General features: G+C 47.7%; 17 non-coding genes across 17 annotated transcripts; all 17 read right to left on the minus strand.

Moving 5' to 3' along the window:
- Positions 1 to 600: 600 nt before the first annotated feature.
- LOC142728900 (U2 spliceosomal RNA) lies at positions 601 to 791 on the minus strand. Its single transcript, XR_012877853.1, has one exon. It is a non-coding gene; the product is annotated as a U2 spliceosomal RNA (small nuclear RNA).
- A 1,292-nt stretch (positions 792 to 2,083) lies between these two features.
- Positions 2,084 to 2,274, minus strand: LOC142728796 (U2 spliceosomal RNA). The gene has a single exon (XR_012877759.1). It is a non-coding gene; the product is annotated as a U2 spliceosomal RNA (small nuclear RNA).
- A 1,292-nt stretch (positions 2,275 to 3,566) lies between these two features.
- LOC142728808 (U2 spliceosomal RNA) lies at positions 3,567 to 3,757 on the minus strand. The gene has a single exon (XR_012877770.1). It is a non-coding gene; the product is annotated as a U2 spliceosomal RNA (small nuclear RNA).
- A 1,288-nt stretch (positions 3,758 to 5,045) lies between these two features.
- LOC142728820 (U2 spliceosomal RNA) lies at positions 5,046 to 5,236 on the minus strand. Its single transcript, XR_012877781.1, has one exon. It is a non-coding gene; the product is annotated as a U2 spliceosomal RNA (small nuclear RNA).
- Positions 5,237 to 6,528: 1,292 nt separating this feature from the next.
- Positions 6,529 to 6,719, minus strand: LOC142728832 (U2 spliceosomal RNA). Its single transcript, XR_012877792.1, has one exon. It is a non-coding gene; the product is annotated as a U2 spliceosomal RNA (small nuclear RNA).
- Positions 6,720 to 8,011: 1,292 nt separating this feature from the next.
- Positions 8,012 to 8,202, minus strand: LOC142728844 (U2 spliceosomal RNA). The gene has a single exon (XR_012877803.1). It is a non-coding gene; the product is annotated as a U2 spliceosomal RNA (small nuclear RNA).
- Positions 8,203 to 9,494: 1,292 nt separating this feature from the next.
- LOC142728856 (U2 spliceosomal RNA) lies at positions 9,495 to 9,685 on the minus strand. The gene has a single exon (XR_012877814.1). It is a non-coding gene; the product is annotated as a U2 spliceosomal RNA (small nuclear RNA).
- Positions 9,686 to 10,981: 1,296 nt separating this feature from the next.
- LOC142728860 (U2 spliceosomal RNA) lies at positions 10,982 to 11,172 on the minus strand. Its single transcript, XR_012877816.1, has one exon. It is a non-coding gene; the product is annotated as a U2 spliceosomal RNA (small nuclear RNA).
- Positions 11,173 to 12,462: 1,290 nt separating this feature from the next.
- Positions 12,463 to 12,653, minus strand: LOC142728861 (U2 spliceosomal RNA). Its single transcript, XR_012877817.1, has one exon. It is a non-coding gene; the product is annotated as a U2 spliceosomal RNA (small nuclear RNA).
- A 1,300-nt stretch (positions 12,654 to 13,953) lies between these two features.
- LOC142728862 (U2 spliceosomal RNA) lies at positions 13,954 to 14,144 on the minus strand. The gene has a single exon (XR_012877818.1). It is a non-coding gene; the product is annotated as a U2 spliceosomal RNA (small nuclear RNA).
- Positions 14,145 to 15,436: 1,292 nt separating this feature from the next.
- On the minus strand, positions 15,437 to 15,627 carry LOC142728863 (U2 spliceosomal RNA). The gene has a single exon (XR_012877819.1). It is a non-coding gene; the product is annotated as a U2 spliceosomal RNA (small nuclear RNA).
- A 1,296-nt stretch (positions 15,628 to 16,923) lies between these two features.
- Positions 16,924 to 17,114, minus strand: LOC142728865 (U2 spliceosomal RNA). The gene has a single exon (XR_012877821.1). It is a non-coding gene; the product is annotated as a U2 spliceosomal RNA (small nuclear RNA).
- Positions 17,115 to 18,412: 1,298 nt separating this feature from the next.
- LOC142728866 (U2 spliceosomal RNA) lies at positions 18,413 to 18,603 on the minus strand. The gene has a single exon (XR_012877822.1). It is a non-coding gene; the product is annotated as a U2 spliceosomal RNA (small nuclear RNA).
- Positions 18,604 to 19,903: 1,300 nt separating this feature from the next.
- LOC142728851 (U2 spliceosomal RNA) lies at positions 19,904 to 20,094 on the minus strand. Its single transcript, XR_012877809.1, has one exon. It is a non-coding gene; the product is annotated as a U2 spliceosomal RNA (small nuclear RNA).
- A 1,284-nt stretch (positions 20,095 to 21,378) lies between these two features.
- On the minus strand, positions 21,379 to 21,569 carry LOC142728867 (U2 spliceosomal RNA). The gene has a single exon (XR_012877823.1). It is a non-coding gene; the product is annotated as a U2 spliceosomal RNA (small nuclear RNA).
- Positions 21,570 to 22,849: 1,280 nt separating this feature from the next.
- On the minus strand, positions 22,850 to 23,040 carry LOC142728868 (U2 spliceosomal RNA). Its single transcript, XR_012877824.1, has one exon. It is a non-coding gene; the product is annotated as a U2 spliceosomal RNA (small nuclear RNA).
- Positions 23,041 to 24,332: 1,292 nt separating this feature from the next.
- Positions 24,333 to 24,523, minus strand: LOC142728869 (U2 spliceosomal RNA). The gene has a single exon (XR_012877825.1). It is a non-coding gene; the product is annotated as a U2 spliceosomal RNA (small nuclear RNA).
- Between the last annotated feature and the right edge of the window lie 676 nt (positions 24,524 to 25,199).

Raw genomic sequence — 25,199 nt, forward strand, 5'->3', positions numbered from 1 at the left:
CAGTTTGTTATTCTTCTAGGTAACATAGTAACAAATCCAAATTGCTGCTCTCTTTGTAGGCAAGCAAGGCTTTGTTGCAACTGCAATTCTTACTTCTTCTTGAAATGTAGGGACGACAGTACATTCCATCACATCCATCTAGTGTACACAGGTAGGTCCATTGTGGCGGGCAGGCGAGCGGGCGGGCTGCTTTATTGGCTGTTTGCTGTTCCCCTACTCCACTCCACTATTTGACTGTTGTGCTGCATCAATCAATCAATCAATCAATCAATCAATCAATCAATCAATCAATCAATCAATCAGTGGCTGGCTCAGGTGCAGCTCTTTAACTTACCTAAAAGGGAGGGCGGAGAGAAGACAAGGAAGGTGAATGAGGTGTTCCAATGTGAAATGCCGGAAACACAGAAACACAGACGACACACAACAAGAGGTGGCAATCTATTCATTAATTGCATTTAATCAATGAGCTCATTATCACTCATGCATTGTCCAACAGGTGTTGAAATAATGGGATTAAAAGGGGAGATCCCTTCAGAAAGACAGAAACAATAGCAAAGACAAAAAACACTTTTGGAATCTGCTTTTAGTCAACACATAAGGAAAGGGTGCACCGGTCCTGGAAATACTGCAATACCAGGTCAATGCGTGGAGTGGACAGAGCAAGCTCTATTTCCATCTCCCTGTTCTAAAAATCCATTTAATATATGGTCCCCAGATAGGGGACGTATCAGATATTAAACTGATAAGAACAGATACTACACTTGATCTTAGCCAAAAGGCCGAGAAGCGATAACCCGAACGGGCCGCGCGTTGCCCGAGCCTGCCCGATACTGCTGTTCAGCCCTTGCAGCGATTCAGCCTACTTCTAGGCAATTCCATGGGGCCCTGCAGGCTCACACACTCACAGCTACACGGGAGGTGAATAAAGGCCGGAGAGGAAGCCAGACAGGATTTGCTTCTTTTGCTTGCACCACAATGCAGTGCTGAAAGAGGAGGAATCTACATAAAAACGCCTTCCTGGCAACGCCCAAATGCCCTGCTGCCATGCAGATAAACACTGGCAGCGGCAGCAAGTGCATGCCCACAGCCACCCCTTGTTCCTTCACACCTTGTATCAGCTGTAATCCAGTCCAGTCCAGTGCTGCCTGCTGAGCAGCACTGACCAACACTGCCTGGGCCCAGGCTTTTATCTCTGAGGCCCCATTATGATGTCAGAAAGCTGGCTCTGGAATCCTGAGGGCTCCACTATGACACGTGCAAAGTTCCGTCTGAACTTTATATAAGACGGTGAGGCTCAGTCAGTCACTCAGTGTTGCCTGAGAGGGCAACACTGCAACAGCCGGCCGCCAGGCTGTCTTTTTTTTGCACAGCTAGTTGCCTCCAGGAGGCCACAAGAGGGAGACAAGGGACTGCAAAATGGAAAATAGGCATCCACCAACTTTACAGACAACTTCTCCTTGCTCCTACAACCTCCATCCTTGCACAGTTTGTTATTCTTCTAGGTAACATAGTAACAAATCCAAATTGCTGCTCTCTTTGTAGGCAAGCAAGGCTTTGTTGCAACTGCAATTCTTACTTCTTCTTGAAATGTAGGGACGACAGTACATTCCATCACATCCATCTAGTGTACACAGGTAGGTCCATTGTGGCGGGCAGGCGAGCGGGCGGGCTGCTTTATTGGCTGTTTGCTGTTCCCCTACTCCACTCCACTATTTGACTGTTGTGCTGCATCAATCAATCAATCAATCAATCAATCAATCAATCAATCAATCAATCAATCAATCAGTGGCTGGCTCAGGTGCAGCTCTTTAACTTACCTAAAAGGGAGGGCGGAGAGAAGACAAGGAAGGTGAATGAGGTGTTCCAATGTGAAATGCCGGAAACACAGAAACACAGACGACACACAACAAGAGGTGGCAATCTATTCATTAATTGCATTTAATCAATGAGCTCATTATCACTCATGCATTGTCCAACAGGTGTTGAAATAATGGGATTAAAAGGGGAGATCCCTTCAGAAAGACAGAAACAATAGCAAAGACAAAAAACACTTTTGGAATCTGCTTTTAGTCAACACATAAGGAAAGGGTGCACCGGTCCTGGAAATACTGCAATACCAGGTCAATGCGTGGAGTGGACAGAGCAAGCTCTATTTCCATCTCCCTGTTCTAAAAATCCATTTAATATATGGTCCCCAGATAGGGGACGTATCAGATATTAAACTGATAAGAACAGATACTACACTTGATCTTAGCCAAAAGGCCGAGAAGCGATAACCCGAACGGGCCGCGCGTTGCCCGAGCCTGCCCGATACTGCTGTTCAGCCCTTGCAGCGATTCAGCCTACTTCTAGGCAATTCCATGGGGCCCTGCAGGCTCACACACTCACAGCTACACGGGAGGTGAATAAAGGCCGGAGAGGAAGCCAGACAGGATTTGCTTCTTTTGCTTGCACCACAATGCAGTGCTGAAAGAGGAGGAATCTACATAAAAACGCCTTCCTGGCAACGCCCAAATGCCCTGCTGCCATGCAGATAAACACTGGCAGCGGCAGCAAGTGCATGCCCACAGCCACCCCTTGTTCCTTCACACCTTGTATCAGCTGTAATCCAGTCCAGTCCAGTGCTGCCTGCTGAGCAGCACTGACCAACACTGCCTGGGCCCAGGCTTTTATCTCTGAGGCCCCATTATGATGTCAGAAAGCTGGCTCTGGAATCCTGAGGGCTCCACTATGACACGTGCAAAGTTCCGTCTGAACTTTATATAAGACGGTGAGGCTCAGTCAGTCACTCAGTGTTGCCTGAGAGGGCAACACTGCAACAGCCGGCCGCCAGGCTGTCTTTTTTTTGCACAGCTAGTTGCCTCCAGGAGGCCACAAGAGGGAGACAAGGGACTGCAAAATGGAAAATAGGCATCCACCAACTTTACAGACAACTTCTCCTTGCTCCTACAACCTCCATCCTTGCACAGTTTGTTATTCTTCTAGGTAACATAGTAACAAATCCAAATTGCTGCTCTCTTTGTAGGCAAGCAAGGCTTTGTTGCAACTGCAATTCTTACTTCTTCTTGAAATGTAGGGACGACAGTACATTCCATCACATCCATCTAGTGTACACAGGTAGGTCCATTGTGGCGGGCAGGCGAGCGGGCGGGCTGCTTTATTGGCTGTTTGCTGTTCCCCTACTCCACTCCACTATTTGACTGTTGTGCTGCATCAATCAATCAATCAATCAATCAATCAATCAATCAATCAATCAATCAATCAATCAGTGGCTGGCTCAGGTGCAGCTCTTTAACTTACCTAAAAGGGAGGGCGGAGAGAAGACAAGGAAGGTGAATGAGGTGTTCCAATGTGAAATGCCGGAAACACAGAAACACAGACGACACACAACAAGAGGTGGCAATCTATTCATTAATTGCATTTAATCAATGAGCTCATTATCACTCATGCATTGTCCAACAGGTGTTGAAATAATGGGATTAAAAGGGGAGATCCCTTCAGAAAGACAGAAACAATAGCAAAGACAAAAAACACTTTTGGAATCTGCTTTTAGTCAACACATAAGGAAAGGGTGCACCGGTCCTGGAAATACTGCAATACCAGGTCAATGCGTGGAGTGGACAGAGCAAGCTCTATTTCCATCTCCCTGTTCTAAAAATCCATTTAATATATGGTCCCCAGATAGGGGACGTATCAGATATTAAACTGATAAGAACAGATACTACACTTGATCTTAGCCAAAAGGCCGAGAAGCGATAACCCGAACGGGCCGCGCGTTGCCCGAGCCTGCCCGATACTGCTGTTCAGCCCTTGCAGCGATTCAGCCTACTTCTAGGCAATTCCATGGGGCCCTGCAGGCTCACACACTCACAGCTACACGGGAGGTGAATAAAGGCCGGAGAGGAAGCCAGACAGGATTTGCTTCTTTTGCTTGCACCACAATGCAGTGCTGAAAGAGGAGGAATCTACATAAAAACGCCTTCCTGGCAACGCCCAAATGCCCTGCTGCCATGCAGATAAACACTGGCAGCGGCAGCAAGTGCATGCCCACAGCCACCCCTTGTTCCTTCACACCTTGTATCAGCTGTAATCCAGTCCAGTCCAGTGCTGCCTGCTGAGCAGCACTGACCAACACTGCCTGGGCCCAGGCTTTTATCTCTGAGGCCCCATTATGATGTCAGAAAGCTGGCTCTGGAATCCTGAGGGCTCCACTATGACACGTGCAAAGTTCCGTCTGAACTTTATATAAGACGGTGAGGCTCAGTCAGTCACTCAGTGTTGCCTGAGAGGGCAACACTGCAACAGCCGGCCGCCAGGCTGTCTTTTTTTTGCACAGCTAGTTGCCTCCAGGAGGCCACAAGAGGGAGACAAGGGACTGCAAAATGGAAAATAGGCATCCACCAACTTTACAGACAACTTCTCCTTGCTCCTACAACCTCCATCCTTGCACAGTTTGTTATTCTTCTAGGTAACATAGTAACAAATCCAAATTGCTGCTCTCTTTGTAGGCAAGCAAGGCTTTGTTGCAACTGCAATTCTTACTTCTTCTTGAAATGTAGGGACGACAGTACATTCCATCACATCCATCTAGTGTACACAGGTAGGTCCATTGTGGCGGGCAGGCGAGCGGGCGGGCTGCTTTATTGGCTGTTTGCTGTTCCCCTACTCCACTCCACTATTTGACTGTTGTGCTGCATCAATCAATCAATCAATCAATCAATCAATCAATCAATCAATCAATCAATCAGTGGCTGGCTCAGGTGCAGCTCTTTAACTTACCTAAAAGGGAGGGCGGAGAGAAGACAAGGAAGGTGAATGAGGTGTTCCAATGTGAAATGCCGGAAACACAGAAACACAGACGACACACAACAAGAGGTGGCAATCTATTCATTAATTGCATTTAATCAATGAGCTCATTATCACTCATGCATTGTCCAACAGGTGTTGAAATAATGGGATTAAAAGGGGAGATCCCTTCAGAAAGACAGAAACAATAGCAAAGACAAAAAACACTTTTGGAATCTGCTTTTAGTCAACACATAAGGAAAGGGTGCACCGGTCCTGGAAATACTGCAATACCAGGTCAATGCGTGGAGTGGACAGAGCAAGCTCTATTTCCATCTCCCTGTTCTAAAAATCCATTTAATATATGGTCCCCAGATAGGGGACGTATCAGATATTAAACTGATAAGAACAGATACTACACTTGATCTTAGCCAAAAGGCCGAGAAGCGATAACCCGAACGGGCCGCGCGTTGCCCGAGCCTGCCCGATACTGCTGTTCAGCCCTTGCAGCGATTCAGCCTACTTCTAGGCAATTCCATGGGGCCCTGCAGGCTCACACACTCACAGCTACACGGGAGGTGAATAAAGGCCGGAGAGGAAGCCAGACAGGATTTGCTTCTTTTGCTTGCACCACAATGCAGTGCTGAAAGAGGAGGAATCTACATAAAAACGCCTTCCTGGCAACGCCCAAATGCCCTGCTGCCATGCAGATAAACACTGGCAGCGGCAGCAAGTGCATGCCCACAGCCACCCCTTGTTCCTTCACACCTTGTATCAGCTGTAATCCAGTCCAGTCCAGTGCTGCCTGCTGAGCAGCACTGACCAACACTGCCTGGGCCCAGGCTTTTATCTCTGAGGCCCCATTATGATGTCAGAAAGCTGGCTCTGGAATCCTGAGGGCTCCACTATGACACGTGCAAAGTTCCGTCTGAACTTTATATAAGACGGTGAGGCTCAGTCAGTCACTCAGTGTTGCCTGAGAGGGCAACACTGCAACAGCCGGCCGCCAGGCTGTCTTTTTTTTGCACAGCTAGTTGCCTCCAGGAGGCCACAAGAGGGAGACAAGGGACTGCAAAATGGAAAATAGGCATCCACCAACTTTACAGACAACTTCTCCTTGCTCCTACAACCTCCATCCTTGCACAGTTTGTTATTCTTCTAGGTAACATAGTAACAAATCCAAATTGCTGCTCTCTTTGTAGGCAAGCAAGGCTTTGTTGCAACTGCAATTCTTACTTCTTCTTGAAATGTAGGGACGACAGTACATTCCATCACATCCATCTAGTGTACACAGGTAGGTCCATTGTGGCGGGCAGGCGAGCGGGCGGGCTGCTTTATTGGCTGTTTGCTGTTCCCCTACTCCACTCCACTATTTGACTGTTGTGCTGCATCAATCAATCAATCAATCAATCAATCAATCAATCAATCAATCAATCAATCAATCAGTGGCTGGCTCAGGTGCAGCTCTTTAACTTACCTAAAAGGGAGGGCGGAGAGAAGACAAGGAAGGTGAATGAGGTGTTCCAATGTGAAATGCCGGAAACACAGAAACACAGACGACACACAACAAGAGGTGGCAATCTATTCATTAATTGCATTTAATCAATGAGCTCATTATCACTCATGCATTGTCCAACAGGTGTTGAAATAATGGGATTAAAAGGGGAGATCCCTTCAGAAAGACAGAAACAATAGCAAAGACAAAAAACACTTTTGGAATCTGCTTTTAGTCAACACATAAGGAAAGGGTGCACCGGTCCTGGAAATACTGCAATACCAGGTCAATGCGTGGAGTGGACAGAGCAAGCTCTATTTCCATCTCCCTGTTCTAAAAATCCATTTAATATATGGTCCCCAGATAGGGGACGTATCAGATATTAAACTGATAAGAACAGATACTACACTTGATCTTAGCCAAAAGGCCGAGAAGCGATAACCCGAACGGGCCGCGCGTTGCCCGAGCCTGCCCGATACTGCTGTTCAGCCCTTGCAGCGATTCAGCCTACTTCTAGGCAATTCCATGGGGCCCTGCAGGCTCACACACTCACAGCTACACGGGAGGTGAATAAAGGCCGGAGAGGAAGCCAGACAGGATTTGCTTCTTTTGCTTGCACCACAATGCAGTGCTGAAAGAGGAGGAATCTACATAAAAACGCCTTCCTGGCAACGCCCAAATGCCCTGCTGCCATGCAGATAAACACTGGCAGCGGCAGCAAGTGCATGCCCACAGCCACCCCTTGTTCCTTCACACCTTGTATCAGCTGTAATCCAGTCCAGTCCAGTGCTGCCTGCTGAGCAGCACTGACCAACACTGCCTGGGCCCAGGCTTTTATCTCTGAGGCCCCATTATGATGTCAGAAAGCTGGCTCTGGAATCCTGAGGGCTCCACTATGACACGTGCAAAGTTCCGTCTGAACTTTATATAAGACGGTGAGGCTCAGTCAGTCACTCAGTGTTGCCTGAGAGGGCAACACTGCAACAGCCGGCCGCCAGGCTGTCTTTTTTTTGCACAGCTAGTTGCCTCCAGGAGGCCACAAGAGGGAGACAAGGGACTGCAAAATGGAAAATAGGCATCCACCAACTTTACAGACAACTTCTCCTTGCTCCTACAACCTCCATCCTTGCACAGTTTGTTATTCTTCTAGGTAACATAGTAACAAATCCAAATTGCTGCTCTCTTTGTAGGCAAGCAAGGCTTTGTTGCAACTGCAATTCTTACTTCTTCTTGAAATGTAGGGACGACAGTACATTCCATCACATCCATCTAGTGTACACAGGTAGGTCCATTGTGGCGGGCAGGCGAGCGGGCGGGCTGCTTTATTGGCTGTTTGCTGTTCCCCTACTCCACTCCACTATTTGACTGTTGTGCTGCATCAATCAATCAATCAATCAATCAATCAATCAATCAATCAATCAATCAATCAATCAGTGGCTGGCTCAGGTGCAGCTCTTTAACTTACCTAAAAGGGAGGGCGGAGAGAAGACAAGGAAGGTGAATGAGGTGTTCCAATGTGAAATGCCGGAAACACAGAAACACAGACGACACACAACAAGAGGTGGCAATCTATTCATTAATTGCATTTAATCAATGAGCTCATTATCACTCATGCATTGTCCAACAGGTGTTGAAATAATGGGATTAAAAGGGGAGATCCCTTCAGAAAGACAGAAACAATAGCAAAGACAAAAAACACTTTTGGAATCTGCTTTTAGTCAACACATAAGGAAAGGGTGCACCGGTCCTGGAAATACTGCAATACCAGGTCAATGCGTGGAGTGGACAGAGCAAGCTCTATTTCCATCTCCCTGTTCTAAAAATCCATTTAATATATGGTCCCCAGATAGGGGACGTATCAGATATTAAACTGATAAGAACAGATACTACACTTGATCTTAGCCAAAAGGCCGAGAAGCGATAACCCGAACGGGCCGCGCGTTGCCCGAGCCTGCCCGATACTGCTGTTCAGCCCTTGCAGCGATTCAGCCTACTTCTAGGCAATTCCATGGGGCCCTGCAGGCTCACACACTCACAGCTACACGGGAGGTGAATAAAGGCCGGAGAGGAAGCCAGACAGGATTTGCTTCTTTTGCTTGCACCACAATGCAGTGCTGAAAGAGGAGGAATCTACATAAAAACGCCTTCCTGGCAACGCCCAAATGCCCTGCTGCCATGCAGATAAACACTGGCAGCGGCAGCAAGTGCATGCCCACAGCCACCCCTTGTTCCTTCACACCTTGTATCAGCTGTAATCCAGTCCAGTCCAGTGCTGCCTGCTGAGCAGCACTGACCAACACTGCCTGGGCCCAGGCTTTTATCTCTGAGGCCCCATTATGATGTCAGAAAGCTGGCTCTGGAATCCTGAGGGCTCCACTATGACACGTGCAAAGTTCCGTCTGAACTTTATATAAGACGGTGAGGCTCAGTCAGTCACTCAGTGTTGCCTGAGAGGGCAACACTGCAACAGCCGGCCGCCAGGCTGTCTTTTTTTTGCACAGCTAGTTGCCTCCAGGAGGCCACAAGAGGGAGACAAGGGACTGCAAAATGGAAAATAGGCATCCACCAACTTTACAGACAACTTCTCCTTGCTCCTACAACCTCCATCCTTGCACAGTTTGTTATTCTTCTAGGTAACATAGTAACAAATCCAAATTGCTGCTCTCTTTGTAGGCAAGCAAGGCTTTGTTGCAACTGCAATTCTTACTTCTTCTTGAAATGTAGGGACGACAGTACATTCCATCACATCCATCTAGTGTACACAGGTAGGTCCATTGTGGCGGGCAGGCGAGCGGGCGGGCTGCTTTATTGGCTGTTTGCTGTTCCCCTACTCCACTCCACTATTTGACTGTTGTGCTGCATCAATCAATCAATCAATCAATCAATCAATCAATCAATCAATCAATCAATCAATCAGTGGCTGGCTCAGGTGCAGCTCTTTAACTTACCTAAAAGGGAGGGCGGAGAGAAGACAAGGAAGGTGAATGAGGTGTTCCAATGTGAAATGCCGGAAACACAGAAACACAGACGACACACAACAAGAGGTGGCAATCTATTCATTAATTGCATTTAATCAATGAGCTCATTATCACTCATGCATTGTCCAACAGGTGTTGAAATAATGGGATTAAAAGGGGAGATCCCTTCAGAAAGACAGAAACAATAGCAAAGACAAAAAACACTTTTGGAATCTGCTTTTAGTCAACACATAAGGAAAGGGTGCACCGGTCCTGGAAATACTGCAATACCAGGTCAATGCGTGGAGTGGACAGAGCAAGCTCTATTTCCATCTCCCTGTTCTAAAAATCCATTTAATATATGGTCCCCAGATAGGGGACGTATCAGATATTAAACTGATAAGAACAGATACTACACTTGATCTTAGCCAAAAGGCCGAGAAGCGATAACCCGAACGGGCCGCGCGTTGCCCGAGCCTGCCCGATACTGCTGTTCAGCCCTTGCAGCGATTCAGCCTACTTCTAGGCAATTCCATGGGGCCCTGCAGGCTCACACACTCACAGCTACACGGGAGGTGAATAAAGGCCGGAGAGGAAGCCAGACAGGATTTGCTTCTTTTGCTTGCACCACAATGCAGTGCTGAAAGAGGAGGAATCTACATAAAAACGCCTTCCTGGCAACGCCCAAATGCCCTGCTGCCATGCAGATAAACACTGGCAGCGGCAGCAAGTGCATGCCCACAGCCACCCCTTGTTCCTTCACACCTTGTATCAGCTGTAATCCAGTCCAGTCCAGTGCTGCCTGCTGAGCAGCACTGACCAACACTGCCTGGGCCCAGGCTTTTATCTCTGAGGCCCCATTATGATGTCAGAAAGCTGGCTCTGGAATCCTGAGGGCTCCACTATGACACGTGCAAAGTTCCGTCTGAACTTTATATAAGACGGTGAGGCTCAGTCAGTCACTCAGTGTTGCCTGAGAGGGCAACACTGCAACAGCCGGCCGCCAGGCTGTCTTTTTTTTGCACAGCTAGTTGCCTCCAGGAGGCCACAAGAGGGAGACAAGGGACTGCAAAATGGAAAATAGGCATCCACCAACTTTACAGACAACTTCTCCTTGCTCCTACAACCTCCATCCTTGCACAGTTTGTTATTCTTCTAGGTAACATAGTAACAAATCCAAATTGCTGCTCTCTTTGTAGGCAAGCAAGGCTTTGTTGCAACTGCAATTCTTACTTCTTCTTGAAATGTAGGGACGACAGTACATTCCATCACATCCATCTAGTGTACACAGGTAGGTCCATTGTGGCGGGCAGGCGAGCGGGCGGGCTGCTTTATTGGCTGTTTGCTGTTCCCCTACTCCACTCCACTATTTGACTGTTGTGCTGCATCAATCAATCAATCAATCAATCAATCAATCAATCAATCAATCAATCAATCAATCAATCAGTGGCTGGCTCAGGTGCAGCTCTTTAACTTACCTAAAAGGGAGGGCGGAGAGAAGACAAGGAAGGTGAATGAGGTGTTCCAATGTGAAATGCCGGAAACACAGAAACACAGACGACACACAACAAGAGGTGGCAATCTATTCATTAATTGCATTTAATCAATGAGCTCATTATCACTCATGCATTGTCCAACAGGTGTTGAAATAATGGGATTAAAAGGGGAGATCCCTTCAGAAAGACAGAAACAATAGCAAAGACAAAAAACACTTTTGGAATCTGCTTTTAGTCAACACATAAGGAAAGGGTGCACCGGTCCTGGAAATACTGCAATACCAGGTCAATGCGTGGAGTGGACAGAGCAAGCTCTATTTCCATCTCCCTGTTCTAAAAATCCATTTAATATATGGTCCCCAGATAGGGGACGTATCAGATATTAAACTGATAAGAACAGATACTACACTTGATCTTAGCCAAAAGGCCGAGAAGCGATAACCCGAACGGGCCGCGCGTTGCCCGAGCCTGCCCGATACTGCTGTTCAGCCCTTGCAGCGATTCAGCCTACTTCTAGGCAATTCCATGGGGCCCTGCAGGCTCACACACTCACAGCTACACGGGAGGTGAATAAAGGCCGGAGAGGAAGCCAGACAGGATTTGCTTCTTTTGCTTGCACCACAATGCAGTGCTGAAAGAGGAGGAATCTACATAAAAACGCCTTCCTGGCAACGCCCAAATGCCCTGCTGCCATGCAGATAAACACTGGCAGCGGCAGCAAGTGCATGCCCACAGCCACCCCTTGTTCCTTCACACCTTGTATCAGCTGTAATCCAGTCCAGTCCAGTGCTGCCTGCTGAGCAGCACTGACCAACACTGCCTGGGCCCAGGCTTTTATCTCTGAGGCCCCATTATGATGTCAGAAAGCTGGCTCTGGAATCCTGAGGGCTCCACTATGACACGTGCAAAGTTCCGTCTGAACTTTATATAAGACGGTGAGGCTCAGTCAGTCACTCAGTGTTGCCTGAGAGGGCAACACTGCAACAGCCGGCCGCCAGGCTGTCTTTTTTTTGCACAGCTAGTTGCCTCCAGGAGGCCACAAGAGGGAGACAAGGGACTGCAAAATGGAAAATAGGCATCCACCAACTTTACAGACAACTTCTCCTTGCTCCTACAACCTCCATCCTTGCACAGTTTGTTATTCTTCTAGGTAACATAGTAACAAATCCAAATTGCTGCTCTCTTTGTAGGCAAGCAAGGCTTTGTTGCAACTGCAATTCTTACTTCTTCTTGAAATGTAGGGACGACAGTACATTCCATCACATCCATCTAGTGTACACAGGTAGGTCCATTGTGGGGCAGGCGAGCGGGCGGGCTGCTTTATTGGCTGTTTGCTGTTCCCCTACTCCACTCCACTATTTGACTGTTGTGCTGCATCAATCAATCAATCAATCAATCAATCAATCAATCAATCAATCAATCAATCAATCAGTGGCTGGCTCAGGTGCAGCTCTTTAACTTACCTAAAAGGGAGGGCGGAGAGAAGACAAGGAAGGTGAATGAGGTGTTCCAATGTGAAATGCCGGAAACACAGAAACACAGACGACACACAACAAGAGGTGGCAATCTATTCATTAATTGCATTTAATCAATGAGCTCATTATCACTCATGCATTGTCCAACAGGTGTTGAAATAATGGGATTAAAAGGGGAGATCCCTTCAGAAAGACAGAAACAATAGCAAAGACAAAAAACACTTTTGGAATCTGCTTTTAGTCAACACATAAGGAAAGGGTGCACCGGTCCTGGAAATACTGCAATACCAGGTCAATGCGTGGAGTGGACAGAGCAAGCTCTATTTCCATCTCCCTGTTCTAAAAATCCATTTAATATATGGTCCCCAGATAGGGGACGTATCAGATATTAAACTGATAAGAACAGATACTACACTTGATCTTAGCCAAAAGGCCGAGAAGCGATAACCCGAACGGGCCGCGCGTTGCCCGAGCCTGCCCGATACTGCTGTTCAGCCCTTGCAGCGATTCAGCCTACTTCTAGGCAATTCCATGGGGCCCTGCAGGCTCACACACTCACAGCTACACGGGAGGTGAATAAAGGCCGGAGAGGAAGCCAGACAGGATTTGCTTCTTTTGCTTGCACCACAATGCAGTGCTGAAAGAGGAGGAATCTACATAAAAACGCCTTCCTGGCAACGCCCAAATGCCCTGCTGCCATGCAGATAAACACTGGCAGCGGCAGCAAGTGCATGCCCACAGCCACCCCTTGTTCCTTCACACCTTGTATCAGCTGTAATCCAGTCCAGTCCAGTGCTGCCTGCTGAGCAGCACTGACCAACACTGCCTGGGCCCAGGCTTTTATCTCTGAGGCCCCATTATGATGTCAGAAAGCTGGCTCTGGAATCCTGAGGGCTCCACTATGACACGTGCAAAGTTCCGTCTGAACTTTATATAAGACGGTGAGGCTCAGTCAGTCACTCAGTGTTGCCTGAGAGGGCAACACTGCAACAGCCGGCCGCCAGGCTGTCTTTTTTTTGCACAGCTAGTTGCCTCCAGGAGGCCACAAGAGGGAGACAAGGGACTGCAAAATGGAAAATAGGCATCCACCAACTTTACAGACAACTTCTCCTTGCTCCTACAACCTCCATCCTTGCACAGTTTGTTATTCTTCTAGGTAACATAGTAACAAATCCAAATTGCTGCTCTCTTTGTAGGCAAGCAAGGCTTTGTTGCAACTGCAATTCTTACTTCTTCTTGAAATGTAGGGACGACAGTACATTCCATCACATCCATCTAGTGTACACAGGTAGGTCCATTGTGGCGGGCAGGCGAGCGGGCGGGCTGCTTTATTGGCTGTTTGCTGTTCCCCTACTCCACTCCACTATTTGACTGTTGTGCTGCATCAATCAATCAATCAATCAATCAATCAATCAATCAATCAATCAATCAATCAATCAATCAATCAGTGGCTGGCTCAGGTGCAGCTCTTTAACTTACCTAAAAGGGAGGGCGGAGAGAAGACAAGGAAGGTGAATGAGGTGTTCCAATGTGAAATGCCGGAAACACAGAAACACAGACGACACACAACAAGAGGTGGCAATCTATTCATTAATTGCATTTAATCAATGAGCTCATTATCACTCATGCATTGTCCAACAGGTGTTGAAATAATGGGATTAAAAGGGGAGATCCCTTCAGAAAGACAGAAACAATAGCAAAGACAAAAAACACTTTTGGAATCTGCTTTTAGTCAACACATAAGGAAAGGGTGCACCGGTCCTGGAAATACTGCAATACCAGGTCAATGCGTGGAGTGGACAGAGCAAGCTCTATTTCCATCTCCCTGTTCTAAAAATCCATTTAATATATGGTCCCCAGATAGGGGACGTATCAGATATTAAACTGATAAGAACAGATACTACACTTGATCTTAGCCAAAAGGCCGAGAAGCGATAACCCGAACGGGCCGCGCGTTGCCCGAGCCTGCCCGATACTGCTGTTCAGCCCTTGCAGCGATTCAGCCTACTTCTAGGCAATTCCATGGGGCCCTGCAGGCTCACACACTCACAGCTACACGGGAGGTGAATAAAGGCCGGAGAGGAAGCCAGACAGGATTTGCTTCTTTTGCTTGCACCACAATGCAGTGCTGAAAGAGGAGGAATCTACATAAAAACGCCTTCCTGGCAACGCCCAAATGCCCTGCTGCCATGCAGATAAACACTGGCAGCGGCAGCAAGTGCATGCCCACAGCCACCCCTTGTTCCTTCACACCTTGTATCAGCTGTAATCCAGTCCAGTCCAGTGCTGCCTGCTGAGCAGCACTGACCAACACTGCCTGGGCCCAGGCTTTTATCTCTGAGGCCCCATTATGATGTCAGAAAGCTGGCTCTGGAATCCTGAGGGCTCCACTATGACACGTGCAAAGTTCCGTCTGAACTTTATATAAGACGGTGAGGCTCAGTCAGTCACTCAGTGTTGCCTGAGAGGGCAACACTGCAACAGCCGGCCGCCAGGCTGTCTTTTTTTTGCACAGCTAGTTGCCTCCAGGAGGCCACAAGAGGGAGACAAGGGACTGCAAAATGGAAAATAGGCATCCACCAACTTTACAGACAACTTCTCCTTGCTCCTACAACCTCCATCCTTGCACAGTTTGTTATTCTTCTAGGTAACATAGTAACAAATCCAAATTGCTGCTCTCTTTGTAGGCAAGCAAGGCTTTGTTGCAACTGCAATTCTTACTTCTTCTTGAAATGTAGGGACGACAGTACATTCCATCACATCCATCTAGTGTACACAGGTAGGTCCATTGTGGCGGGCAGGCGAGCGGGCGGGCTGCTTTATTGGCTGTTTGCTGTTCCCCTACTCCACTCCACTATTTGACTGTTGTGCTGCATCAATCAATCAATCAATCAATCAATCAATCAATCAATCAATCAATCAATCAATCAGTGGCTGGCTCAGGTGCAGCTCTTTAACTTACCTAAAAGGGAGGGCGGAGAGAAGACAAGGAAGGTGAATGAGGTGTTCCAATGTGAAATGCCGGAAACACAGAAACACAGACGACACACAACAAGAGGTGGCAATCTATTCATTAATTGCATTTAATCAATGAGCTCATTATCACTCATGCATTGTCCAACAGGTGTTGAAATAATGGGATTAAAAGGGGAGATCCCTTCAGAAAGACAGAAACAATAGCAAAGACAAAAAACACTTTTGGAATCTGCTTTTAGTCAACACATAAGGAAAGGGTGCACCGGTCCTGGAAATACTGCAATACCAGGTCAATGCGTGGAGTGGACAGAGCAAGCTCTATTTCCATCTCCCTGTTCTAAAAATCCATTTAATATATGGTCCCCAGATAGGGGACGTATCAGATATTAAACTGATAAGAACAGATACTACACTTGATCTTAGCCAAAAGGCCGAGAAGCGATAACCCGAACGGGCCGCGCGTTGCCCGAGCCTGCCCGATACTGCTGTTCAGCCCTTGCAGCGATTCAGCCTACTTCTAGGCAATTCCATGGGGCCCTGCAGGCTCACACACTCACAGCTACACGGGAGGTGAATAAAGGCCGGAGAGGAAGCCAGACAGGATTTGCTTCTTTTGCTTGCACCACAATGCAGTGCTGAAAGAGGAGGAATCTACATAAAAACGCCTTCCTGGCAACGCCCAAATGCCCTGCTGCCATGCAGATAAACACTGGCAGCGGCAGCAAGTGCATGCCCACAGCCACCCCTTGTTCCTTCACACCTTGTATCAGCTGTAATCCAGTCCAGTCCAGTGCTGCCTGCTGAGCAGCACTGACCAACACTGCCTGGGCCCAGGCTTTTATCTCTGAGGCCCCATTATGATGTCAGAAAGCTGGCTCTGGAATCCTGAGGGCTCCACTATGACACGTGCAAAGTTCCGTCTGAACTTTATATAAGACGGTGAGGCTCAGTCAGTCACTCAGTGTTGCCTGAGAGGGCAACACTGCAACAGCCGGCCGCCAGGCTGTCTTTTTTTTGCACAGCTAGTTGCCTCCAGGAGGCCACAAGAGGGAGACAAGGGACTGCAAAATGGAAAATAGGCATCCACCAACTTTACAGACAACTTCTCCTTGCTCCTACAACCTCCATCCTTGCACAGTTTGTTATTCTTCTAGGTAACATAGTAACAAATCCAAATTGCTGCTCTCTTTGTAGGCAAGCAAGGCTTTGTTGCAACTGCAATTCTTACTTCTTCTTGAAATGTAGGGACGACAGTACATTCCATCACATCCATCTAGTGTACACAGGTAGGTCCATTGTGGCGGGCAGGCGAGCGGGCGGGCTGCTTTATTGGCTGTTTGCTGTTCCCCTACTCCACTCCACTATTTGACTGTTGTGCTGCATCAATCAATCAATCAATCAATCAATCAATCAATCAATCAATCAATCAATCAATCAATCAGTGGCTGGCTCAGGTGCAGCTCTTTAACTTACCTAAAAGGGAGGGCGGAGAGAAGACAAGGAAGGTGAATGAGGTGTTCCAATGTGAAATGCCGGAAACACAGAAACACAGACGACACACAACAAGAGGTGGCAATCTATTCATTAATTGCATTTAATCAATGAGCTCATTATCACTCATGCATTGTCCAACAGGTGTTGAAATAATGGGATTAAAAGGGGAGATCCCTTCAGAAAGACAGAAACAATAGCAAAGACAAAAAACACTTTTGGAATCTGCTTTTAGTCAACACATAAGGAAAGGGTGCACCGGTCCTGGAAATACTGCAATACCAGGTCAATGCGTGGAGTGGACAGAGCAAGCTCTATTTCCATCTCCCTGTTCTAAAAATCCATTTAATATATGGTCCCCAGATAGGGGACGTATCAGATATTAAACTGATAAGAACAGATACTACACTTGATCTTAGCCAAAAGGCCGAGAAGCGATAACCCGAACGGGCCGCGCGTTGCCCGAGCCTGCCCGATACTGCTGTTCAGCCCTTTTCAGCCTACTTCTAGGCAATTCCATGGGGCCCTGCAGGCTCACACACTCACAGCTACACGGGAGGTGAATAAAGGCCGGAGAGGAAGCCAGACAGGATTTGCTTCTTTTGCTTGCACCACAATGCAGTGCTGAAAGAGGAGGAATCTACATAAAAACGCCTTCCTGGCAACGCCCAAATGCCCTGCTGCCATGCAGATAAACACTGGCAGCGGCAGCAAGTGCATGCCCACAGCCACCCCTTGTTCCTTCACACCTTGTATCAGCTGTAATCCAGTCCAGTCCAGTGCTGCCTGCTGAGCAGCACTGACCAACACTGCCTGGGCCCAGGCTTTTATCTCTGAGGCCCCCATTATGATGTCAGAAAGCTGGCTCTGGAATCCTGAGGGCTCCACTATGACACGTGCAAAGTTCCGTCTGAACTTTATATAAGACGGTGAGGCTCAGTCAGTCACTCAGTGTTGCCTGAGAGGGCAACACTGCAACAGCCGGCCGCCAGGCTGTCTTTTTTTTGCACAGCTAGTTGCCTCCAGGAGGCCACAAGAGGGAGACAAGGGACTGCAAAATGGAAAATAGGCATCCACCAACTTTACAGACAACTTCTCCTTGCTCCTACAACCTCCATCCTTGCACAGTTTGTTATTCTTCTAGGTAACATAGTAACAAATCCAAATTGCTGCTCTCTTTGTAGGCAAGCAAGGCTTTGTTGCAACTGCAATTCTTACTTCTTCTTGAAATGTAGGGACGACAGTACATTCCATCACATCCATCTAGTGTACACAGGTAGGTCCATTGTGGCGGGCAGGCGAGCGGGCGGGCTGCTTTATTGGCTGTTTGCTGTTCCCCTACTCCACTCCACTATTTGACTGTTGTGCTGCATCAATCAATCAATCAATCAATCAATCAATCAATCAATCAATCAATCAATCAATCAATCAATCAATCAGTGGCTGGCTCAGGTGCAGCTCTTTAACTTACCTAAAAGGGAGGGCGGAGAGAAGACAAGGAAGGTGAATGAGGTGTTCCAATGTGAAATGCCGGAAACACAGAAACACAGACGACACACAACAAGAGGTGGCAATCTATTCATTAATTGCATTTAATCAATGAGCTCATTATCACTCATGCATTGTCCAACAGGTGTTGAAATAATGGGATTAAAAGGGGAGATCCCTTCAGAAAGACAGAAACAATAGCAAAGACAAAAAACACTTTTGGAATCTGCTTTTAGTCAACACATAAGGAAAGGGTGCACCGGTCCTGGAAATACTGCAATACCAGGTCAATGCGTGGAGTGGACAGAGCAAGCTCTATTTCCATCTCCCTGTTCTAAAAATCCATTTAATATATGGTCCCCAGATAGGGGACGTATCAGATATTAAACTGATAAGAACAGATACTACACTTGATCTTAGCCAAAAGGCCGAGAAGCGATAACCCGAACGGGCCGCGCGTTGCCCGAGCCTGCCCGATACTGCTGTTCAGCCCTTGCAGCGATTCAGCCTACTTCTAGGCAATTCCATGGGGCCCTGCAGGCTCACACACTCACAGCTACACGGGAGGTGAATAAAGGCCGGAGAGGAAGCCAGACAGGATTTGCTTCTTTTGCTTGCACCACAATGCAGTGCTGAAAGAGGAGGAATCTACATAAAAACGCCTTCCTGGCAACGCCCAAATGCCCTGCTGCCATGCAGATAAACACTGGCAGCGGCAGCAAGTGCATGCCCACAGCCACCCCTTGTTCCTTCACACCTTGTATCAGCTGTAATCCAGTCCAGTCCAGTGCTGCCTGCTGAGCAGCACTGACCAACACTGCCTGGGCCCAGGCTTTTATCTCTGAGGCCCCATTATGATGTCAGAAAGCTGGCTCTGGAATCCTGAGGGCTCCACTATGACACGTGCAAAGTTCCGTCTGAACTTTATATAAGACGGTGAGGCTCAGTCAGTCACTCAGTGTTGCCTGAGAGGGCAAAACTGCAACAGCCGGCCGCCAGGCTGTCTTTTTTTTGCACAGCTAGTTGCCTCCAGGAGGCCACAAGAGGGAGACAAGGGACTGCAAAATGGAAAATAGGCATCCACCAACTTTACAGACAACTTCTCCTTGCTCCTACAACCTCCATCCTTGCACAGTTTGTTATTCTTCTAGGTAACATAGTAACAAATCCAAATTGCTGCTCTCTTTGTAGGCAAGCAAGGCTTTGTTGCAACTGCAATTCTTACTTCTTCTTGAAATGTAGGGACGACAGTACATTCCATCACATCCATCTAGTGTACACAGGTAGGTCCATTGTGGCGGGCAGGCGAGCGGGCGGGCTGCTTTATTGGCTGTTTGCTGTTCCCCTACTCCACTCCACTATTTGACTGTTGTGCTGCATCAATCAATCAATCAATCAATCAATCAATCAATCAATCAATCAATCAATCAATCAATCAATCAGTGGCTGGCTCAGGTGCAGCTCTTTAACTTACCTAAAAGGGAGGGCGGAGAGAAGACAAGGAAGGTGAATGAGGTGTTCCAATGTGAAATGCCGGAAACACAGAAACACAGACGGCACACAACAAGAGGTGGCAATCTATTCATTAATTGCATTTAATCAATGAGCTCATTATCACTCATGCATTGTCCAACAGGTGTTGAAATAATGGGATTAAAAGGGGAGATCCCTTCAGAAAGACAGAAACAATAGCAAAGACAAAAAACACTTTTGGAATCTGCTTTTAGTCAACACATAAGGAAAGGGTGCACCGGTCCTGGAAATACTGCAATACCAGGTCAATGCGTGGAGTGGACAGAGCAAGCTCTATTTCCATCTCCCTGTTCTAAAAATCCATTTAATATATGGTCCCCAGATGGGGGACGTATCAGATATTAAACTGATAAGAACAGATACTACACTTGATCTTAGCCAAAAGGCCGAGAAGCGATAACCCGAACGGGCCGCGCGTTGCCCGAGCCTGCCCGATACTGCTGTTCAGCCCTTGCAGCGATTCAGCCTACTTCTAGGCAATTCCATGGGGCCCTGCAGGCTCACACACTCACAGCTACACGGGAGGTGAATAAAGGCCGGAGAGGAAGCCAGACAGGATTTGCTTCTTTTGCTTGCACCACAATGCAGTGCTGAAAGAGGAGGAATCTACATAAAAACGCCTTCCTGGCAACGCCCAAATGCCCTGCTGCCATGCAGATAAACACTGGCAGCGGCAGCAAGTGCATGCCAACAGCCACCCCTTGTTCCTTCACACCTTGTATCAGCTGTAATCCAGTCCAGTCCAGTGCTGCCTGCTGAGCAGCACTGACCAACACTGCCTGGGCCCAGGCTTTTATCTCTGAGGCCCCATTATGATGTCAGAAAGCTGGCTCTGGAATCCTGAGGGCTCCACTATGACACGTGCAAAGTTCCGTCTGAACTTTATATAAGACGGTGAGGCTCAGTCAGTCACTCAGTGTTGCCTGAGAGGGCAACACTGCAACAGCCGGCCGCCAGGCTGTCTTTTTTTTGCACAGCTAGTTGCCTCCAGGAGGCCACAAGAGGGAGACAAGGGACTGCAAAATGGAAAATAGGCATCCACCAACTTTACAGACAACTTCTCCTTGCTCCTACAACCTCCATCCTTGCACAGTTTGTTATTCTTCTAGGTAACATAGTAACAAATCCAAATTGCTGCTCTCTTTGTAGGCAAGCAAGGCTTTGTTGCAACTGCAATTCTTACTTCTTCTTGAAATGTAGGGACGACAGTACATTCCATCACATCCATCTAGTGTACACAGGTAGGTCCATTGTGGCGGGCAGGCGAGCGGGCGGGCTGCTTTATTGGCTGTTTGCTGTTCCCCTACTCCACTCCACTATTTGACTGTTGTGCTGCATCAATCAATCAATCAATCAATCAATCAATCAATCAATCAATCAATCAGTGGCTGGCTCAGGTGCAGCTCTTTAACTTACCTAAAAGGGAGGGCGGAGAGAAGACAAGGAAGGTGAATGAGGTGTTCCAATGTGAAATGCCGGAAACACAGAAACACAGACGACACACAACAAGAGGTGGCAATCTATTCATTAATTGCATTTAATCAATGAGCTCATTATCACTCATGCATTGTCCAACAGGTGTTGAAATAATGGGATTAAAAGGGGAGATCCCTTCAGAAAGACAGAAACAATAGCAAAGACAAAAAACACTTTTGGAATCTGCTTTTAGTCAACACATAAGGAAAGGGTGCACCGGTCCTGGAAATACTGCAATACCAGGTCAATGCGTGGAGTGGACAGAGCAAGCTCTATTTCCATCTCCCTGTTCTAAAAATCCATTTAATATATGGTCCCCAGATAGGGGACGTATCAGATATTAAACTGATAAGAACAGATACTACACTTGATCTTAGCCAAAAGGCCGAGAAGCGATAACCCGAACGGGCCGCGCGTTGCCCGAGCCTGCCCGATACTGCTGTTCAGCCCTTGCAGCGATTCAGCCTACTTCTAGGCAATTCCATGGGGCCCTGCAGGCTCACACACTCACAGCTACACGGGAGGTGAATAAAGGCCGGAGAGGAAGCCAGACAGGATTTGCTTCTTTTGCTTGCACCACAATGCAGTGCTGAAAGAGGAGGAATCTACATAAAAACGCCTTCCTGGCAACGCCCAAATGCCCTGCTGCCATGCAGATAAACACTGGCAGCGGCAGCAAGTGCATGCCCACAGCCACCCCTTGTTCCTTCACACCTTGTATCAGCTGTAATCCAGTCCAGTCCAGTGCTGCCTGCTGAGCAGCACTGACCAACACTGCCTGGGCCCAGGCTTTTATCTCTGAGGCCCCATTATGATGTCAGAAAGCTGGCTCTGGAATCCTGAGGGCTCCACTATGACACGTGCAAAGTTCCGTCTGAACTTTATATAAGACGGTGAGGCTCAGTCAGTCACTCAGTGTTGCCTGAGAGGGCAACACTGCAACAGCCGGCCGCCAGGCTGTCTTTTTTTTGCACAGCTAGTTGCCTCCAGGAGGCCACAAGAGGGAGACAAGGGACTGCAAAATGGAAAATAGGCATCCACCAACTTTACAGACAACTTCTCCTTGCTCCTACAACCTCCATCCTTGCACAGTTTGTTATTCTTCTAGGTAACATAGTAACAAATCCAAATTGCTGCTCTCTTTGTAGGCAAGCAAGGCTTTGTTGCAACTGCAATTCTTACTTCTTCTTGAAATGTAGGGACGACAGTACATTCCATCACATCCATCTAGTGTACACAGGTAGGTCCATTGTGGCGGGCAGGCGAGCGGGCGGGCTGCTTTATTGGCTGTTTGCTGTTCCCCTACTCCACTCCACTATTTGACTGTTGTGCTGCATCAATCAATCAATCAATCAATCAATCAATCAATCAATCAATCAGTGGCTGGCTCAGGTGCAGCTCTTTAACTTACCTAAAAGGGAGGGCGGAGAGAAGACAAGGAAGGTGAATGAGGTGTTCCAATGTGAAATGCCGGAAACACAGAAACACAGACGACACACAACAAGAGGTGGCAATCTATTCATTAATTGCATTTAATCAATGAGCTCATTATCACTCATGCATTGTCCAACAGGTGTTGAAATAATGGGATTAAAAGGGGAGATCCCTTCAGAAAGACAGAAACAATAGCAAAGACAAAAAACACTTTTGGAATCTGCTTTTAGTCAACACATAAGGAAAGGGTGCACCGGTCCTGGAAATACTGCAATACCAGGTCAATGCGTGGAGTGGACAGAGCAAGCTCTATTTCCATCTCCCTGTTCTAAAAATCCATTTAATATATGGTCCCCAGATAGGGGACGTATCAGATATTAAACTGATAAGAACAGATACTACACTTGATCTTAGCCAAAAGGCCGAGAAGCGATAACCCGAACGGGCCGCGCGTTGCCCGAGCCTGCCCGATACTGCTGTTCAGCCCTTGCAGCGATTCAGCCTACTTCTAGGCAATTCCATGGGGCCCTGCAGGCTCACACACTCACAGCTACACGGGAGGTGAATAAAGGCCGGAGAGGAAGCCAGACAGGATTTGCTTCTTTTGCTTGCACCACAATGCAGTGCTGAAAGAGGAGGAATCTACATAAAAACGCCTTCCTGGCAACGCCCAAATGCCCTGCTGCCATGCAGATAAACACTGGCAGCGGCAGCAAGTGCATGCCCACAGCCACCCCTTGTTCCTTCACACCTTGTATCAGCTGTAATCCAGTCCAGTCCAGTGCTGCCTGCTGAGCAGCACTGACCAACACTGCCTGGGCCCAGGCTTTTATCTCTGAGGCCCCATTATGATGTCAGAAAGCTGGCTCTGGAATCCTGAGGGCTCCACTATGACACGTGCAAAGTTCCGTCTGAACTTTATATAAGACGGTGAGGCTCAGTCAGTCACTCAGTGTTGCCTGAGAGGGCAACACTGCAACAGCCGGCCGCCAGGCTGTCTTTTTTTTGCACAGCTAGTTGCCTCCAGGAGGCCACAAGAGGGAGACAAGGGACTGCAAAATGGAAAATAGGCATCCACCAACTTTACAGACAACTTCTCCTTGCTCCTACAACCTCCATCCTTGCACAGTTTGTTATTCTTCTAGGTAACATAGTAACAAATCCAAATTGCTGCTCTCTTTGTAGGCAAGCAAGGCTTTGTTGCAACTGCAATTCTTACTTCTTCTTGAAATGTAGGGACGACAGTACATTCCATCACATCCATCTAGTGTACACAGGTAGGTCCATTGTGGCGGGCAGGCGAGCGGGCGGGCTGCTTTATTGGCTGTTTGCTGTTCCCCTACTCCACTCCACTATTTGACTGTTGTGCTGCATCAATCAATCAATCAATCAATCAATCAATCAATCAATCAATCAATCAATCAATCAGTGGCTGGCTCAGGTGCAGCTCTTTAACTTACCTAAAAGGGAGGGCGGAGAGAAGACAAGGAAGGTGAATGAGGTGTTCCAATGTGAAATGCCGGAAACACAGAAACACAGACGACACACAACAAGAGGTGGCAATCTATTCATTAATTGCATTTAATCAATGAGCTCATTATCACTCATGCATTGTCCAACAGGTGTTGAAATAATGGGATTAAAAGGGGAGATCCCTTCAGAAAGACAGAAACAATAGCAAAGACAAAAAACACTTTTGGAATCTGCTTTTAGTCAACACATAAGGAAAGGGTGCACCGGTCCTGGAAATACTGCAATACCAGGTCAATGCGTGGAGTGGACAGAGCAAGCTCTATTTCCATCTCCCTGTTCTAAAAATCCATTTAATATATGGTCCCCAGATAGGGGACGTATCAGATATTAAACTGATAAGAACAGATACTACACTTGATCTTAGCCAAAAGGCCGAGAAGCGATAACCCGAACGGGCCGCGCGTTGCCCGAGCCTGCCCGATACTGCTGTTCAGCCCTTGCAGCGATTCAGCCTACTTCTAGGCAATTCCATGGGGCCCTGCAGGCTCACACACTCACAGCTACACGGGAGGTGAATAAAGGCCGGAGAGGAAGCCAGACAGGATTTGCTTCTTTTGCTTGCACCACAATGCAGTGCTGAAAGAGGAGGAATCTACATAAAAACGCCTTCCTGGCAACGCCCAAATGCCCTGCTGCCATGCAGATAAACACTGGCAGCGGCAGCAAGTGCATGCCCACAGCCACCCCTTGTTCCTTCACACCTTGTATCAGCTGTAATCCAGTCCAGTCCAGTGCTGCCTGCTGAGCAGCACTGACCAACACTGCCTGGGCCCAGGCTTTTATCTCTGAGGCCCCATTATGATGTCAGAAAGCTGGCTCTGGAATCCTGAGGGCTCCACTATGACACGTGCAAAGTTCCGTCTGAACTTTATATAAGACGGTGAGGCTCAGTCAGTCACTCAGTGTTGCCTGAGAGGGCAACACTGCAACAGCCGGCCGCCAGGCTGTCTTTTTTTTGCACAGCTAGTTGCCTCCAGGAGGCCACAAGAGGGAGACAAGGGACTGCAAAATGGAAAATAGGCATCCACCAACTTTACAGACAACTTCTCCTTGCTCCTAC

This window comes from Rhinoderma darwinii, unplaced genomic scaffold (assembly GCF_050947455.1).
Source record: "Rhinoderma darwinii isolate aRhiDar2 unplaced genomic scaffold, aRhiDar2.hap1 Scaffold_691, whole genome shotgun sequence".
Classification (NCBI taxonomy): Eukaryota; Metazoa; Chordata; class Amphibia; order Anura; family Rhinodermatidae; genus Rhinoderma; species Rhinoderma darwinii.